This window comes from Miscanthus floridulus, chromosome 1 (genome assembly GCF_019320115.1).
Source record: "Miscanthus floridulus cultivar M001 chromosome 1, ASM1932011v1, whole genome shotgun sequence".
Classification (NCBI taxonomy): Eukaryota; Viridiplantae; Streptophyta; class Magnoliopsida; order Poales; family Poaceae; genus Miscanthus; species Miscanthus floridulus.
The window spans coordinates 156434246-156454838 of NC_089580.1; the positions used below are offsets into that span (position 1 = coordinate 156434246).

The window sequence follows — 20593 nt, forward strand, 5'->3', positions numbered from 1 at the left end:
CAAAAGTACTAGATTTTTAATACATAGGACTAACCTAATCATATTATCCACCACGAACTTTCAAATAAGATAGAATTGAGACTAGATCAAAAGTAAGAAGAAAGAAATTTGAACTTTAAAATATCAAGTTTACTTTCTTTGATCCAAATCAATTTGAATGTTTTCTAAAGTGACCTACAATGATCTTAGATAGGACCTGCTCTGATACCAGCTATGGTAGAACCTCCTAAGAAATTAGGCCCATGTGCACCTATCGTTGTCTCAATAGACCTCTGATAGCATACACGAGTTCCCAACAACTTAACAGGTCTGTCGGGTGTTCTCAGGAAACCCGAATCATCCATGAATCTTTTTCGAACAGGATCCTAATCATAGACATTGCAGATTACAATAGTTTATTCAAATATATACATCTGAGTAAAATATAGCAGAAGTCTTAAGATAACATAGTTTACAAACCAGTTGTTTCAAACTTACAAAACCATAAGTGTCATACAACCATAGTAGCGGGATAATATTACATTAACATTATTTATTTCACACAAACTAGTGCCTTGTCCAAAGGCCATTCATCACTCCTCATCGTCATCGACTTCAAACACTGACATGCAGCAGGGACCAAAACAAGCCTGCGCATTCGACTCACCTGCAACAAGGGTTAACAAACTCTGAGTACAAAAGTACTCAACAAGACTGACCCGACGAAAAAGGGGTTGAAGGACTTTAGAGATGCAGGTGTTGGGTCAAGGTAAGGATGTAGCAAGATTCAAAAGTTCTTTGCCAAAAGCTTACTATTCTTGATTCTATTTTCAAGTTTTACCCCTAAGTCTTCTTAGTTCATTATCTCAAACTAAGTGTTCATATCCCATGTTCCATTTCTTCTCATTCCATTCCTTTTCTCAAATTTTAGTAATTCACCAGTCCTGCATTGCTTCTGTAATGAATCGAGTCTCCATATCCGCGGAGCACCGGCAATTCAAATTGATTCAAGTCCTAGCTGAGGATTCCTTATCACACGACATATGTAGAACTTAATCTTGCATATATCAACCTTGCTACCGGATCCTCCTATACTAAGCCGTCTCCACGCCACCCGAGAGCACAGCACACCTCAAATCCAGCCACATTCCAGCCATGAGGTTACACGCTACTCCCACCATCTCTCCACTCCCAGTGTGTGGGCATTCGTCTTAGTATCAGATTAGCCGAAGTAGGCTTACCAGAGTATGTGACCAGTACTACAAAGTGTCTCGTTCAGAAGATCCACAATGAGTGGCCTTTAAGCGACATAGTCGGCAACATTACCCAACATTCAAGATAAGTTACCCAACTAGTCTCTAGTTCATTCTACCTTCTTTCTTTCTTTGGCCAGTATGCCATCTTTGATTGTATCGAAACTTTTACTTTGAAAGCCTACCATAAAGCATACTAAGCATTTTATGCCTTTGTAAATGAAATCATCTTTAAGGATGGTAAACAATTAACAAGGTAGGCAATGCATCAAGTAGGTAACATTTGAATTAATCAACTTAATGCAATAGGTAACATAGGTGATAAACTTTTCAAAGTAAACAAGGTAAGGGTTTAATGCATAAACCGGGGCTTGCCTTCGTTGACGATCTCGGTTTCAGATCAGTACCACAAATATCAAATCCCAAGACAACCGGGGATTCTTCCACAACTTGCTCAACTAGAATCGGTTCACTCTCGGATTCTACATGAAATAATAGCATATGCTTCAACATGATGATAATGTAAACATGATGTTTTCATGGTGCATGAAATATAATAACACCTTGAATACAACTTTCTTTCACGGTACAGTTGTAAGCCAACCAAACCAACGTGCAATTCTACCATTAAGGACCACACAAGTGATTTGACTAAATTGATCTTGAAACCCTACTGGTCACAAAACATGACCAAAATAAGATCAAACTCTAACCTAACACTTAGGGTTTGCTTTAATACATTTTTGAATTAATTTGGAAATAAGCCCAAAAATGAACTTGTTCCAAATGACCTCAAACTTTTATGTAAGCTTCCTCATGACAAATTAGTGTACCAAAACAAATTTCATAATTTTTGAAGTTATACAGTGGCCTACAAAAATCATGGAAATCACATTTATCAATTAATTGATTGAATTTTTAAACATTAAAAATTTATTCAAATTTCAAGTTTCATATTTTTAAACCATAATAGAACATGTACAGAAGCTACACACAAATTTTTAGAATTTTTGGAGCTATAATTATTTTCCTATAAATTTCTAAAGTTACTGCACTATTCAAAATCTAGAAAATACAAAATCTCACTGTTCTCTCCCTTCTCTCACTGATAGCCAGACCCCACTGTCAACGACACAGAACAAGGCACACGGCGGTGCTGCCAGCTCCGGTCGGCCAAAACACACCGGCGGTGATGCTCCGGCGAGGCAGACCGCACCAGCATGATCTACACCACCCCACGAACCTATCCCAGCCCTCAGAACAGCAGCAGGCGCACCGGATGGAGCTCTACGCCAGCCATGGCGGCGCGGGCACGACAGTGCACGACGTAACTATGGCTACGATGTAGTAGAGGCTAAAGCGGAGCAAGCATCATGCTCAGGAGCTCACCACGAACACGACGGTGTGCTTGGTGAAGGCGGAGACGGGCTGGAACGACGTGGCCACGGTGAGGTCGGTGGTGGCGGTGCTTCGGCTGGCTCCGAAGAAGAAGACGCCGTGGGTTGGCGCTGGACTGCTAGAGGCAAGGCGAGCAGGCCTGGAAGGAGCGGCAGGGCGAGGCAGAGCTACTGGCAAACGCAATCGGCACGAGGTGCTACGGCGAGGACGAATTTTGTGAGCGCAGCAAGGACACCGGTGGTGAGCAGACGGGAGGAAAGAAGAACGACGGCGGCGGTGCTCCTATATATAGAGGAGAAGGACGCGTCCGGCTTCGATAGCTCCCGTACGAGGTCGCCACGGAGACGGCAGCGTGTCACCACGTGAGAAAGCGTGAAAAACGATCGACGGCAAGCGGCTGCGTGGCGTCGGCGACAAGCAGGGAGGTGGCGCTCGGTTTCATTTGGATTTTTGAATTATTTACATAAATGCCACTACATTTATTTTGCAAATTACTCATAAATTTTCTAAAGAAGTTGAAAATCTCCAAAAATGAAAGTTGCTTAACTTTTCAAACTCTACAACTTTGCTTTAATGAACATTTTCAAATTCTGCCTCTATTTTAAAATTTGAATTTGGGGTGCATTTGAGCATTTGAATCATTTCAAAATTGCTCCAAATTTTATATGTAAACTTTAAAAACTTTGAATACCAAAGTTGATCCTTATAAAATAAGCTTCAACTTTGCTTTTTGTCACAACCCCAAATTCCAAATGGATTTTGAAATAGACAAAAGGGGCAAAAAAAGACTTTTACATTTTGAATTTGAATTCACATTTAATTTGTTTCCCTTTTTACTTAATTATGGTTTTTGACCAATTACATGGCCCATTAGGGTTATTTGAGTCAAATGACACATGGCCTCACATGATCACATGAAATTTGACCCCTGTGGTCATGATTTTCATTTGGAGTTTTGGATCACATTACATCACATAAAATACAACTTATGAAATAAAGCTTATTTAGTGAATACATTCAAAATTTTCTACTTTATGAATGCTTTGCAATGCATATGATGACATGTCAAGTTTTAATGCTAGGTCAAAACACCAGAGGTGTTACATAAGGTCTACCTAAGAAAATGTATGAAGTACATATTTCTAAAAATAAACCATCCTCCTCCATATTCGTACTTTTAAAACCCCCATTCTTACCTCATCTTTGCAATACTTGGCACAATCGTGAATTTATAATCCATCTGACCAAAACTTAATTACACCAGCACAAATTGGCATTAGTACCCATTCATTGTATTATGCACCAAGCATCTTCAATGGTCTACGTTTTGCCAAGCATATAAGGGGTTGCATCAATCGATTTCTCACATCTGAAATCATGATGAGTATCATCAGCCATGTATCGATAATGGAATGCATACTTGATGCTTGTAGGACAAGAGAAAGGAAATGCAAATTTCTCTAGACATGGAGCCAATTTTGTAGCATAGCATTACCATATAACCATCAGATTCAATAAGGTTAGGGAACACATGCCCTTCAATGCTTAGTTTAGCTTCTGCTATTATCCCAACTACTTACAAAAATAAATAGAGGACGAATTGCATACAACCATCAGGTAAACATGCCAAGTAACCAAATAAATTTTGAGCCTGTCTTCTCAACTTCCTGTGTTGCTAGTACCAAGGACAGTTTCAAACTTTCAGTGTTGTATATGTTACCAGTGAGAGGTACTCCATCTTCCTAAAGCTCCTTAGCGTCAGTCCCCTGCTATGTCACTAGAATGCTACTCAAGATGACCTGCTGCTCAACCTAGAAAAAGGAGAACGTATCAACGAGACTGATCTGCACATATTAGAAAGAACACATCTTTCTAATGAAGGCCCTCAGCACGTATGATTCCAGGAAATTTAGACTGAACATGTTGTCCTAAACTCATCTAGAGTAAATCAACATGCTGGTTAATAGTTCATATATCAGCATGCATGTATAGCTATAAAAAGAAAGAAAGACAGTAGTCTAGCACAAGAAACAATTTCAACATTTCATATTTTCATGATTCCATCAAATCCTACAAGGGCATAAATTCCAATTAAGAAATGTGCTGATTCTTTAGACTCAGTAACAAGTGACATACCTCAGTTTTGTAAAACCAACAATTGGGATGGCAATTTCATGAAGCCCACTGTTTCGGCTAGCAAAAATCCAATTTTCTCCTTAAACAAAGCAGAGAGAAGGCTTGTTTGTTAAAAGCAAACTTTAAACCAAGTTCCAAAATATAACTTACAGATAAATTAGTTTGCACCAAATCTAAGTATATACCTATAGCTACGGGAGCAGGTTTCTAATATCCGTCTTTTAATGAGTAATGATAACACGATGTCACCAACCCTAGAGAGTTCAAGATCTGTTAACATATAACCATCACTCATGCAAAATATATATGGAAAAAATAAATCATACAGAAGTATGAATGATGTACTTAATTAGATATCCAATTTATTGGTACTTACAAATCGGTGTCATTTAGATCTTTGATTGATTTCCAAAGCCTTGTATCAAAATTTGATATGTCAGCTAGCTTAACTGCAATTGAGACACATTAATGTTAGTCATTTGCAAAGAATAGAGTAGGGATAAGGGCCTGTGAAAAGCTAGATACTAATTGCAGTAAAGAAAAGCTAGATATTGAATCAGTAGAACATATAAGAATCATAATATTAGTACATTCTTCTCGGCGTTGTAGTAATCATAGAACATCTTCTCGGTGTTGTAGTAAACCAGCAGTGACTATCTTGACTGAATTTAATAACCAGCAGTGACTATCTTGACTGAATTTAATAAACCAGCAGTATGAGTTTGATAGCTACTACTCCAAGGCCCTGCAAATGGTATTATGTCAAAGAAAGTTAACCTTCAAAACTAACAAATATGCATTAAGGGGGAAACACAAAATCTCTCCGTTAAAACTGGCAAAAAAAATAGTTTGAGACACATGTATATACAGGCTTTAGAAACAGGTTTTCTTTCACTTTGCTGGCAAACCAGTGCAGCTAATAAAAAAATAAATCTGCAAGGTCCCTAGCTCCAACATGGTTTGCATGGAAACAGTGCAGTTATGCTAACAACACCTAGTAAGCATGACCTGCCAGTGCATACAACTATAGGCAAACTTTGAGTGTGTCTGAACTTATCCAGTCTAGGGATTCATCATGTATGAGATGCAAGAATTCAAGATAAAACTTATTCTTCTTTTTTTTGCACTTTTAGTAAGGTTCCATGTCGGCAGCTGGAAAATATGATCATAATAGCAAAACCAAAGTAGCTAATTAAGCATTGACTCTGATGGCACTTGTGCACGCCGGCAATGAAGATATTTGGTTTGTTGGGCACTGCATTGAAAACTGCAGTGGTCGATTATATAGGAATAAAGCATTAAACAGTGCAAGTGAATCGTTAAATGGAAAGAGGACTTATTAGGACACAAAACTGACTTATTAAGACACAAAACTGGCAATCACTTTAACCATATTTGGGTTCACAGTAATGACCTTGCAAATAAACCTTCAATGGATCGGAACTCCAATGCCAAGCAACTTACCAGTGTGGGGAGCTCGACTGGCTGCCTATCGTTCTTGCGGGCGTGGGGAGTTGTTCAGAGGAGTCGAACAATACCATTGCTAGAGCAATGCACCAGTGCTGAACCAAGAGCGTAGATTGGCGATTTGTAGCAAGACGCGTTGAATCGGGCTAGGATCTCACCAAGGGGCAGCAATGGCAGCGGCACTAATCGATGGGAGCGACGTCTAGTAGATCCAGTATTGTAGATATTTATTTATGAATTCCAGTTTCTACAAGTGCAGGAATGAATATCATTCATTATTTCATTATTTGTAGAAAAGACAAATTGACACAAAGAAGTGAAACTGACCCCTTTTGTAAAGACTCATAGTATATCCGTTTATAGTGGTTGTAAACTGTAACAGATAGCACCTGCAGGTTTACAAGGCTACATCAGTGCATCGCTCCCAACTAATTCAAAACTACAAAGCTATTGTCAGTATACGAGCAAAACAATAAAAGAAGGATTTCCAAATGTATTAGAGAGATGGAAAACAACATATCACGTGAAGAAAAAACAACACATCTTCAATTAGAGTGCTAGACATTTTTTCTAGCATGCAGAAAGGAGTGGAACTGTACAATTGATGAACTATTTTTTCAATATAATTCGAGGGTGCAAGCAAGATCTATTTCAAATTAATAGTTATCTAGAAAACATATTCTATAAGAAACCATTTTATACCATATATTATAGTAGGTGTTTGAAAATAGAGCCTTCACCAACAGTTGACACGCAATGGTGCAATCGAAGCTAGCAATTCGTGTCCCCTACGGTGCGAAAATTATGAATAACCTACGATGCATTGAACACACAGAGTAGAGTTAGCTAACAGAGCACAATTGCCCAATCAAGATAAAAAATAAGTCACAATTCAATTAAAAAACAAAGGCTCCACCATTTCTAGTATCAGCAACAGGAAAAGACTGTATTATAGGACCTTCACAAAATTCACATTTAGTTGTTCACTTCAGGTCAAAAATTTTCTTCCAAACAAGTAAAGTAGTCATGTGCCATAATCAGTATTTATTAGGAAGCTAGGACGCTGGAAACAAAGGTTATAATTAGCTGAATATTTTTAAGCATTGTGATTAATTTAATTTGCAACCACTATACATAAACTTGGACACTTAGGGGTAGTTTCCCTGTTGTCCACCAACACCTAGGATCACATCAAGAGGAGGCTGTAATATAAGCATTAAAATGAACCTTGCTACAAGATAATGTAGAGATTGCATCATGGCTACTAACACACATTCAATCTTTAAGCTATTACCATGACTAATGGTAACCTCAGATTACTATGTACAGAGCATACACCAAATCTCCACATTTAAATAAAATATCTAAAACGCCATCAGAATACTTTGATTGAGTTATACGGAAATAAGCTACATATGAAAAACAACTTTCCAGTGCAAAAGAGACAAATCACCTTAGTTTACAGAAGAGAAAAATGATCGACGTTAAAGGTAAACAAAAGGGACAAACAATAGGTTCGTGGCAGAAAAAAACTACTTAAATGGTTCCCTTCTACCGAAAAAATGCATCATCCAATCAACCAACATGCAAATGACATTAGAAAATGGCTAATCACATATTCTACTTACTCCTGGACCAACTAAATCTAGAATCAAAGGCAAGGACACGGGTTTGTAGATTTTTAATACACGGAACAAAACGCATGGAGGGTTGAGCTCCGATGGAGAAATTTTGAATGCATGAAAAATAGATTTCAGTGTGCAGGATACATGAGGCTGCAAGTCGGTTTAGTAAACACCAAAAAAAGCAAAACAAACCTAAGTGGAATTTCATCGAACATGTTAGCTGTAGAGAAGAGCGTATCACAGAGATTGGGAAACGAAGCAACAACAAATTAATAATTGCACCATAGAGAGTTCAAGCTTGTTAGATGTCTCCTTATCAATTTGACACCCAACTCCTCATCAATCTGACACGCAGAACCTAAAGCAGCCCTTACATGAGACGTTGCAGTTGTTCTTTTTCACCCAAAACCCATCTCAATGACCAACTTGAGCAACCTGACGCGTATCAAAGATCTCTCCACAACATGCATAACCACAACCACCGATGTACCTGCCCTCGCATCTATCCTTCTAGTATTCCATCTCTCTGGGGAGGGGATCGGGGTATTAGGAGAACAATATGGAAGAGAAACAGGAATCGAGAAGTGCTGACCTTAGCAATCAAGGTCTCCATGTAGATCGAGATCCATGGAGCGCAGAGGAGGTGGATTAGGACCAGACAATGGACGCATCACAGTCGTCGTCCACGACGGGTGTGGACGTCAGTTGCGGCAGCGGTTCGGTGATCGAGGGCGGGGGCAGTCATGGCGCATCGAAGGTCTCCTGCGGCGTCCGACTTGGCGAGGTGCTGGTGCAGGCGCGGAGGATGGTGGAGAGGCGGCGGCGACCTCCACGTATCGCTGCGTCTCGCTGTCCTAGAAGATGAGCAGAAGGCGGCGCGGTGCACGAGGGCCGAGGGCATGAAGGGAGAGGCGGCGTCAGCAATGCGCGTGCGCGAGCGTGATTGGAGTGGGCTCGTAGGAGCGGATGGAGTGTGGATGGATCGTGGGATTGGGGCGAGCGGGCATCACGGTCCCACCTACCGGCGCCTTCCATCTGTGCTCGCAGGATCGCATGGGGATAAGAGGGGCGCCTTCCTTCGACGTCGCCCAATGTACTACGCCTTCCTTCCTTCGCTGCGGTATCATATCGCAAGGGGCGTCTTCCTTCCACGTCACCGCAGTATCGTATCGCACGGACAGAGGCAGATCCAAAATAAATGTCGCACCAAAAAGTGTCCACGGTTTATTCTTTTTAGTTGTAGAAGATTAGTTGTATACGGTAGGAGATTATTTTATAGCAATATTTTGTAATCTTATATTGGATATTTTGGCTACTAAATGAACTCAGATGAAAAAAATTTAACTACAAAGTTTTAAATCTTGTCAAGTACTACAACTTTGGTGTAAGACGTATCTCCATCGAAAATAGTTTCAAAATTTTAAAAAATTGAGTCTCAAAACATGTGAATTTTAAACACATATTTGAGACTCTAGATGACTTTAAATTAGAAACTTGTCAATGTCAAACATGTAGATTAGGTCGGCCACTAAACTTTGGTACTAACTATGTGAACATTTGAGATTGTTTAGAAATTCTAAATTTTAAATTTCAAAATCTATAACCTTCAAATACATATTTGGGATTCGAAACATCTTCAAATTAAAAAATTTTCAACTACAAAGTTGTAGATTCTATTGAGAACTATAACTTTTATATAGACCATGTCAACATCCGAGATCGTTTGATAATTTTAAATTTTAAATTTCAAAATCTATGCACTTACAATAATATTTTGGGACCATAAACAGTTTGAATTCAAAAACTTTTCAACTACAAAGTTGTAGATTTCATCGAGTGCTACAATTTTGATATAAAGTTTGTTTTCATCCAAGTTCGTATGAAAAAATTATGAATTATTTTTATTCTAATCATTAAGAGAGGCAGACATCTTAAGACACCTACTTTCGTAAATTGATTTATAGAGACAGACGTCTTAGGTTACCCACCTTGATTAATAGATGACGACACGTCTAATGCTGCCCACCAACGAGAGCAGCACTTCGTGGAACGAGAGCAGCACTTCGCCGATGTCCACGAGCAGGAGGCGCGGGCCATGGCACGCCGCCTTTGTCGTGTGGCACTTGCTTCTGGGGGACGAGCTCTTGTAGATGTCAAGGCACGGCTATGGGAGATGCTAATGAACGGCTTACTGGACATGCTCTGCAAGAGGACGTCCTCTCGCCTCTCGTAGGTAAGGAACAACGAGACAGACATATGCATGATTATGGTCATCGGATAATGCAATAGTAATGAACATCCAACTCATAAATTTATAAAAAGAATGCATGCACGCACAGTGAATGTGATGCTACCTGTTTGTTTGGCTGTGGCTTGTCGTAAACGATCGTAAATTTTTAGCCGGAACAGTATTTTTCTCTCACACAAACCAGCCAGCAGTACTTCTTTACGAACCAGCCAACCGAACAGGCTGATGACACTGTTTCGTCCACAATTGTTGTACAGTAGTGACGAACAGGACGAGACCGTGGAAGTGTGTGGGGAAGCCCGATGCTTCATGGCCATGGTGGAGGAGACGATGGAGCTCACGTTGACGGTGTGGGACTTCCTGCCGGCACTGGCACTGTGGCTGGACGTTGACGCGGTGGGCCGCCGATTACAGCGACTGCAAGCAAACAAAACTGAGTTTTTGCAGAGGTTGATTGAGGAGCACAAGGAGATGGAGAAGGGCGGTCAAGTAACACGCAGGACGTTGGTCCGGGTGCTGCTGGAGCTGCAGAAGGAGTCCTGCACGGATCAGCTCATCCGCTCCTCGTGTATTGTGAGTATCATTATATATACGATCCACCACTTTCTTAATTAAAAAACAACTTTCTTGTCTATATGTGTGTCACACACACACCCTGGGGGAAATCTTTTCTACCCCTAGGAGGTAGCTACCCATGTATGTATCTCAAGATTTAAGTGTATATATTTGAAATTGTCATACTAGAGCATATATGTACGGTCAAGTATACAAGCAAGTATATAGTATGTGGTTATAGATATTTTATATACTATTAAGACGGTATTATAGCAATATACTAAAAAAATATGGGGTCATTTGAAAGTTTTTACGTAGTATGATTTGAAATATCTTAAGTGATGAGTGTGTGTGTGTGTGTGTGTATATATATATATATAAATCACGGTGTGGGTAATGATACCTTGCGTGCGTCATTGGGCATTCCATCTCTTGGACCAAAGTTTATTTTGTCTGCCTTAATCATAGCTTTATAAATTTGATGGATATACGTACAACACTACTAATCATTTTTTTCAAATTAATCTCATTTTGAAGAGTGCAATCGAAGCTGGGGCACTTAGTACAGGCTATACAATTGAGTGGGGTGATGTCTCTCTTGCTAAACTACCCTCACGTCATGAAGAAAGCTCGCGATGAAATCGATGCATGCGTTGGGGAACCTAAACGCCTGCTGGAGGCGACTGATCTCCCGGAGTTGCCCTACCTTCGATGCATCATCATGGAGTACCACTTCTAGTTCCTCGTGAATGCTCTACCGACTGCACGGTTAACGGGTTCCATCAGCATGTTCGGCTGGAGCGGCTGGCTAGCTGGCTGGTGCTGGCCAACCCTCGCATACGTGCACTGTTCATATGAACAGTGTTTTCAACCAAAAATGGTATTTTTCTTTCACACAAATCAGCCCGCAGTACTTTCTCATGAACCAGTAACGAAAGTCAACAGTTCCGAGCAGGCTGCATATTGCCAAAGGAACTATGCTTCTTGTGAATACGTTTGCTATCCATAGGGATCGACATGGGATCACCCAGAAACCTTCCTTCCGGAAAGATACGTGCGCTATATATATATATATATATATATATATATATATATATATATATATATATATATATATATATATATATATATATATATATATATATATATATATACACACACGCTGCTGGTGCATGATAGTACCGAAGGTTTCTGATCTAGCCACTCCTATAAATATTTTTTATTTTATTAAATTATTAATTCTATATATTTTTTATATCACAAAAACATAAAGTAAATGTATATAATATTTTGCATTATTCTATATATGCACAAATATATATATAAATAATTGTAGTCAAAACAATATAGAAAATAAAAAAACAAAAATTAAAAATTTGAATTTTAAAACATCGACTACAATTTTAGGACATTAAATAATCTAAAATGGAAATATTGTAAACATAAAAGTTGTATAACTCATCAACATGTACAACTTTTATTTTGGTCATCTTATCATGTGACTTTGTTTGAACGATTCAAAATTTGAAATTCAAACAATTTTAACTTGAAACAATATTTTAAAAGAGTAAATGATTTCAGCTGAAAAACTCATGAATACCAAAGTTGTAGAACTCATCAATATGTACAACTTTTATTTTGATCATCTTTTCATTTGACCAAATTTGAATAGTTGAAATTTTAAATTTCAATAAATAGCAACTTCAAACAAGATTTTGAAAGCTTAAATGATTTCAACAATAAAAGTCGTGAACATAAAAGTTGTTGAACTCATCACTATCTACAACTTTTATTTTGATCACTTCTTCATGTGATAAAGTATTAGTAAACATTGTTCATAAATTCACATATAACTCATAGTTTCATGAACTACATGAGAGACATATTGATTTATAAATAATGTTTACTATCACTTTGTCAGATGCAGAAATGACCAAAAATAAAAGTTGTAGATCTTGATGAATTATACAACTTTGGTATTCATCACTTTTTCAGCTGAAATCATTTAGCGATTGAAAATCTAGTTAGAACTTGTTATTTTTTACAATTTAAAATTTTGAATTGCTCAAACTTTCTTAAATGAAAAGAATGACCAAATCAACACAGTAACTTGATAGGGCATGATTTTAGAAAATTTTAGGAAAAAATCATCACATTTGGAGTTAGTATGAGGAAGAAAGACTAGTTACAAATTTTATCCAGAGATTAAAAAGAAAAATCACAATTGTTCATGATGATCAATGATGAACAAGTGTGATTTCTCTTTTTAATCTGTGGCTGAAGCTTGTAACTAGTTTTTCTCCCTCAAACTAACTCCAAATATGATGGTTTTTTCTCTAAAATTTTCTAAAATCATATTCTATCATTTTAGTCTGGTCATCTATCTTTGTAACTAATTTTGGACAACTAAAATTTTTAATTTCAGAAAATGACAACTCAAACCTGATTTTCAACCATTAAATGATTTCAGCTGTAAAGGTGATGAATACCAAAGTTGTATAACTCGTCAAGATCTCCAACTTATATTTTAGTCATCTTTTCATTTCACCAAATTTGAACAGTTCAAATTTTGAATTTCAATAAATGTCAACTTTAAATAAGATTTTAAAACCTTAAATTGTTTCAAATAAGAAAGTCATAAACATAGAAGTTGTTGAACACATCACTATCTACAACTTTTATTTTGGTCATCTTTTTATTTAACCAAATTTGAACAGTTGAAATTTTGAATTTCAATAAATGGCAACTTCAAACAAGATTTTGAAACATTAAATGATTTCAACTATAAAAGTCATGAACATAAAAGTTATGGAACTCATCACTATCTATAACTTTTATTTTGGTCACTTCTTCATGTGACAAAGTATTAGTAAATATTGTTCATAAATTCATATATGACTCACAGTTTTATGAACTATACGAGAGACATGTTGATTCTTGAAGAATGTTTACTATCACTTTGTTAGATAAAGAAATAACCAAAATAAAAGTTATAAATCTTGATGACTTATACAACTTTGGTATTCATCACTTTTTTGGCTGAAATCATTTAATAGTTGAAAATCTCGTTAGAACTTGTTATTTTTTAAAATTTGAAAATTTGAATTGCTCAAACTTTGTCAAATGAAAAGAATGATCAAATCAACACAGTAACTTAATAGGGCATGATTTTAGAAAATTTTAGAAAAAAATCATCACATTTGGAGTTAGTACGAGGGAGAAAGACTAGTTACAAATTTTACTCAGAGATTAAAAAGAAAAATCACAACTGTTCATGACCATCAATGATAAACAAGTGTGATTTCTCTTTTTAATCTATGGCTGAACCTTGTAACTAGTTTTTCTCTCTCATACTAACTTTAAATGTGATGGGTTTTTTCCTAAAATTTTCTAAAATCATGCTCTATCATTTTAGTCTAGTCATCTATCTTTGCAACTAATTTTGGACAACTAAAATTTTGAATTTTGGAAAATAACAACTTCAAACCGATTTTCAACCATTAAATGATTTCAGCTGTAAATGTGATGAATACCAAAATTGTATAACTTGTCAAGATCTCCAACTTATATTTTAGTCATCTTGTCATTGGACCAAATTTGAACAGTTCAAAATTTGAATTCAATAAATGTCAACTTCAAATAAGATTTTAAAATCTTAAATTATTTCAAATAAGAAAGTCATAAACATAAAAATTGTTGAACACATTACTATCTACAACTTTTTATTTTGGTCATCTTTTTATTTGACCAAATTTAAACAGTTGAAATTTTGAATTTCAATAAATGGCAACTTCAAACAAGATTTTGAAACCTTAAATGATTTCAACTATAAAAGTCATGAACATAAAACTCGTCAAGATCTCCAACTTATATTTTGGTCATTTCTTCATTTCATAAAGTGTTAAGTGCTTGTTTTAAGTATTTCAATAGTAGTCCAAACATGTTGCAGTAGTAATAAGTGCATGTTTCAAGTGTCTACGTGTTACAGCTGTTTTAGTAGTAATATAGTGGATGTTGCAATAGGTTCATCTAGATGTTGCAAAGGGTAGTCTCACACACATGCATAAATATAGTCTCACACACACACATAAATCTATAGTCTCACACACATACACAAATATATAGTCTCACACACATGTATAAATGAAGTTTTACAAATACACACACTTACACAAACACTCCACGTTCAACAACTAGCTAGCCCGTAGTAACGACTTTTCTCTTGACACCTTTTCGTTCCTATGGCAATATGTCTTTGAGCAGGTTCTTTTCTACAACACTGATCTTCTTAGAAAAGTCTGTGAATAGCGGCATCTCATCGTAGTTATTGTAAGCTTCAACATCATCGACGCCATCAACTCTGATAATATGTTGTTTTTCGAAGGCAACCACGTGCTTTGTCTTCTTCTTCGGGGGGAGGTTACTTTGTGGGTCAGGCATATAGAAAACTTATACAACACATGAAGCGAGCACCCAAGGGTCATCTTGGTAGTCAAGATTCTCGAGGTCTAGGGCTCTCAATCCAATCTCGTTCAGTTGCTGTTGTTTGATCTAGCAGCATCGAAACAAGGCCACCGTTATATTCCTTCCATAGTCAAGTTCCCATATCTCTTCAATGATGCCAAAGTATTGGATCTTTCGCCCCAATCCATCAAGAGCTTCTATTCGAACATCGCTGTTTTGGTTCATATATTTACTATCCTTTGCGTGAGTATAGTACATATACCCATTGATGGCATAAGCTTTCCAAGATGTCACTTGTCTTGATGGCCCCTCCGCCAACCTACTGATGGTAATAGAGTCTATGGTTTCTCCAGGCGTTATGTTTTGGTCCTTCAACCATGTAGTTAGTCGTTGCTTGTGTTGTTTCATGATCCAATCATCTGAACGACCATTTCTCTCTGCCATAATGATAGCCAAGTATTCATCAATGTATGGTTGCATTAGTTGTGTACTCTACAAGACACTGTAATGCGCCCGACTCACCTCTTTATAATCATGGTCGATGAACACTTTTCTACCACTGGTGTCCTTTCTAGCCAGTCTACCCTTGTGACGAGAATCAGGTTTACCAATCCCTTTCTGTACTTTTAGATACTCTTGACAGCACTCGATGACTTCTTTAGTACTGTAAACCTCTATCATGGAGCCCTCTGGGTATGCTCGATTATGCATGTATCAGCTTAAAACCGACATGAACCGCTCATAGAACCATATTTCATGCAAGTAGCAGGGGCCCAACGCCTGTATCTGATGAACCATGTGAATTATGAGATGTGGCATTATATCAACAAAAAGCACAAGGTAAACACATCTCTAGTTGGTTTTGTGTCTCCACCACAAATTCATGTAGGTCACTCAGCTCTTGCTTGTCAATCATCTTCTGTGAGATCTTCGAAAAGAAGTAGCACATGCGGGTGATGGTCATTTTCAAGAACTCTGGCTTTATAGACCTGATTGCAATAGGTAGAAACACTATCAGCATCATATGACAATCGTGAGCCTTGAAGTGTGTTATTGACAAGTCCTTCATCGACACTAGCTTCTTCACATTCGCTAAAAACCCAGTCGGGACTTTGAGCCCCTCAGGAAAGTGCATATAGCTCTCTTTTCTTCTAGTGTTAAGTTGAAGCACGTCACGGGGAGAATGTATTTTTCATTAGCCTTAGGTACCGGGTGAAGCTGTGGCATCACGTTTAGCTGCACCATGTCTTTTCATGATTTCAGGCCAACCTTTGACTTGCCTGTGTCCATCAAGATAGCAATGAGACTCTCAAAGATATTCTTCTACACGTGCATAGCATCAATGGCATGGGGGCCCCCAAGTCTGGCCAATAAGGCAGATACTGAAAGAAGATCAATTGTTTCTTGAAAGGGGCGCCTTCGACAGGAGGTGTGCTTCTATCTCTGTTCGTCCCATCCGAATTCTTCTTTCCATAGACGATGCGTATGTTTTTTGCCATTCTGTACACATGTTCTCTGTTATGACGTCTCTCCGGAGGGGGTTCAATCTCTAGGGTGTTGTCATAAAATCTAAAGAATAATTTGCTACGGTACTTGTGATTTGTCTTTAAAAAGCGTTGATTCCTTAGGTAAACTATCTTCTTGGATGCATCTAGGAACACCCATATAGTACCATCCAAGCAAACCAAGCATCCCATCTTCCTTTTGATCTGTCCAGACAAAGCAAACAGCGTGAGGTAATCATTGGTAGTAACAAATATTATTGCTCTACATATGAAGTCCTCCTTTTAGAACGCATCGTACATCGGCTCCCCATGCCTCCGTAGCCTCTCCATTTCTTGCATCAAAGGCTCGAGGAACATGTCTATATCAATGCCTGGTTGTTTAGGGTCAGAAATAAGAATAGTGAGGAGAAGGTACTTTCTCTTCTGATACAACCACGTTGGGATATTGTACATGGTCAAGATCACTGCCCAAGTGTTGTGGTTGCTCATCCTCTCATTGAAGGGATTTATTCCATCGGTGCTCAAGCCAAACTATATATTCCTTGGGTCATCGCTGAATTTTTTGTACTTCTCATCGATCTTTTGTCACTGACTACAATAAGCCGAGTGTGCAATCTTATCATCATCCACCTTGCGCTCATCATCCCACCATGTCATGAGTGCGGCTTCTTTAGGGTTTAGGAAGATACGTCTTAAGCGGTCGGTCACTGACAGGTACCACATTGCTAAGACAGGAATTCTTCTCTGCTTTGCATCGTTGCCTAATAGAGTGTCCTCTGGAGGATGAGATTCTTGTACCACCTTTTTTGTACCCTTCTTATTTCTCTTTTTCCCCGTGGAGACTTCATCCCCACCGTAAAGGTCGTTGCTCTTGTACTGGCTGGCCCCACACTGGAAACATTTATCTAGTGACTTGAATGTTTCATCACGAAAAAGGACACAATGGTTGAGGCATGCATGGATTTTTTTCAACCCTCATTATCAATGGACTTATGACCTTCTTCGCTTGGTATGTGTTGGTGAAAACTGAGTTTGGTTGTGGCAGCACCCATGACAGGAGACGCAATAGAACATTAAAACTACAGTCTGACCAACCGTACTTAGCCTTCAGGATGAGTAGCTCAAGCACAAAATATAGCAATGTCCAATGTGTCGGATAACCCTTTTCAACACCATACACAGTCTCCTTCGATGCTTTTGTCACCCTTTCTAAATTTTCTAGACCTTTCAAGCTCTTTAGTAAAATCTCTGGTCCAAGAGCTCAAATCATGTCCTCCAAATTATCTTCATCCCCGACATATGCTCCACCATCATTATTGGCACCACCTTCGTCGTTACCATCCCAACCACCAGCATCACTACCTTGTTCATTGCCAAACTCAAGATCCATTAATGCATCAAGCTCTGCTGAATATTGGGACAGGGATTCTAGGGTTTCGTCATCGTATTCCTCCTCATCCTCGTCGTTAACAATAACCGTTTCACCATGATGAATCCACACTGTGTAGTCCTCAATAAATCCTCGCATAATCAAATGTGATCTGATGATAGTCACATCTGTCCATGCCATACGGTTCTTGCAATCTTTACAGGGATAAATAATTGTATCTTTATTCTTAGTCAACGTCGTTGCATACTTCTCTACGACTTCAATAAACTTATCCACCTCATCATAAAAACCTGCCTTGAACCTTAATGAACCATACATCCAAGAGTTCCTGTACTCCATCTTTTACAACAACAACAAAAAAATATTAAAGGACTACTTATTTAGATATATATAAAAATAGATCAAATTAATAATTACTTGAGAATAATTGTATATACTTCAGATATATATGAATATAAAATCAAATATAATTACATGAAGCATACAAACACACCATGGTAGAGAAAAATTAGTTAATGACCCATTTATCCATAAATAATTAAAATACATATTTATTGATTACAATATACAATTTCAAAGACAATAATTAGCAACAGTTATATTTTACCCAATATCTTTCATATAAACCTTAGTCTAATTTCATCAAACATAAATTTATAAAAACAAAATTAATAAAAAAACCAAATCCTCGATCTAGATCTACATGCACATGAAACATCCATAAAACTAACTAATTATTCAATAAAATCAAGAAACATGGACCAAATAAGGTTATGATCTTATTCCCCTACCTAATTTACCCTAGTACATTCAAAACTTGGGTCTAATTTGCTTCATAAGTAGCTTAAGCATCATAGAAGAGAGAGAAAAGCAAAACTCTAATTACTCACTAACCAACCATTAAAACTTTTAAAAAAAAGTGTGGAATGGCATTTTTTTACATTCTACAACCTCTCCACTAAAGGATTTGAGACCAAATATTTTCTCTTAGTAGAGTAATTTTTGGGAGGTGCCCAAGGTCTCCCCACCTTTCTTTCACGAGTTGGAGTGAGTGACCCGAGTAGGAAGAAGAGACTGTAGTTTTTTATACGTTGGTCATTTGTAGGGGTGGCTGATGATTGAGCCACCCCTACAAATCGCCGGTATTTATACGTGGGCAATTTGCAGGGGCGACTCAATTACCAGCCGCCCCTATAAATAGAAACACTGGGGGCGGCTGGTGAGTGAGTCGCCCTTACAAATTTGACTCATTTATAGGGACGGCTCGTAACACCAGCCGCCCCTACTATTCTATTTGTAGGAGAGGCTGGTCTCCTAGGTCCCAAACACGCCACTATAAGAACGGCTTCATCATCGGTCGCCTCTAACAAAAATTGTTTCGTTGCTATAAACTTTTTTTTTAGTAGTGTATGTCTCGATACTCTCTCGATCCGTCCCATAATAAATACGCTTCTAGCATTCAAAATGCTACAGACTAGGTAACGTTGGTAGCCTTGTTGTACCTTTCTATATTTCCAAGGTGCAATATTTCCAAGGTGCAATCATTTCGTGTTAGGACACCTTTAGTAGGGTTATATAGTGCGCCCTGCGGTCCGATTTATCTGGCGTACATGCGTTTTTGGAATCGGCCACGATACCAGGCGGGGGGTAGTACCCAAGGTGTATGATCATTACTCAGGCGACGCATACTGCATGCATGCAGCTGAACCGCAGCGCTAGCTAGTGTATGCTCTCACGTCCGTGCCCTTTTATACACTTGCTAAGGCCTTGTTTAGATCACCTTCAAATTCTAAGTTTTTTCACTCTCTCTCAATCACATCAATTTTTAGCCGCTTGCATGGAGCATTAAATGTAGATAAAAAATAACTAATTGCACAGTTTAGTTGAAAATCACGAGATGAATCTTTTGAGCTTAGTTGGTCCACGATTGGACAATATTTACCAAATAAGACGAAAGCGCTACTATTTATCGGGTTGCAATTTTTTACAATCTAAACATGGCCTAATTTCTCCACCGGAATAAAAAATGATTTAGGGGCCGGCGGTGCGATGGTAATCGAGGCGCAGCGAAGCACGGCAGTAAATACGCGCGCGTGCCTCCATAGCCTTCTTGGTATCTGCTGGTATATGGCCTTGTACGCCAGATAAACCGGAATGGAGGTAGTAGATAATTTCACTATATACTTGATCTCTTCAACCCAAATCTGGAAGTGCACTTATCTTGAGATGGAGGGAGTACGTGTGTGTTATTGCTACACAATATAATTAATTGAGCTTACTATATGTATATGCACGCGATGTGTAGGTTTGAGGATGGCAGGAACCAAGCAGCTGGCAAGACGGTGGACCTGTCATTTGGCATGGGGAGACGACGGTGCCCAGCAGAGAACCTGGGGATGCAGTTGGCAGGCATTGCTTTGGGAACTATGATCCAGTGCTTCAACTGGGAACGAGTGGTCACGGAGCTAGTGGACATGGCTGAGGGCTCTGGCCTAACCATGGCAAAGAAGGTTCCATTGGAGACCTTCTGCCAACCTCGTGCTTCTATGGTCAATCTTCTTTCACAAATCTAG

The 20593-nt window shown here is 38.3% G+C and overlaps 1 pseudogene; it reads left to right on the forward strand.

Annotated features, from left to right (window-relative positions):
* Window positions 1-8601: 8601 nt before the first annotated feature.
* LOC136465967 ((+)-piperitol/(+)-sesamin synthase CYP81Q1-like) lies at window positions 8602-20593 on the forward strand (annotated as a pseudogene).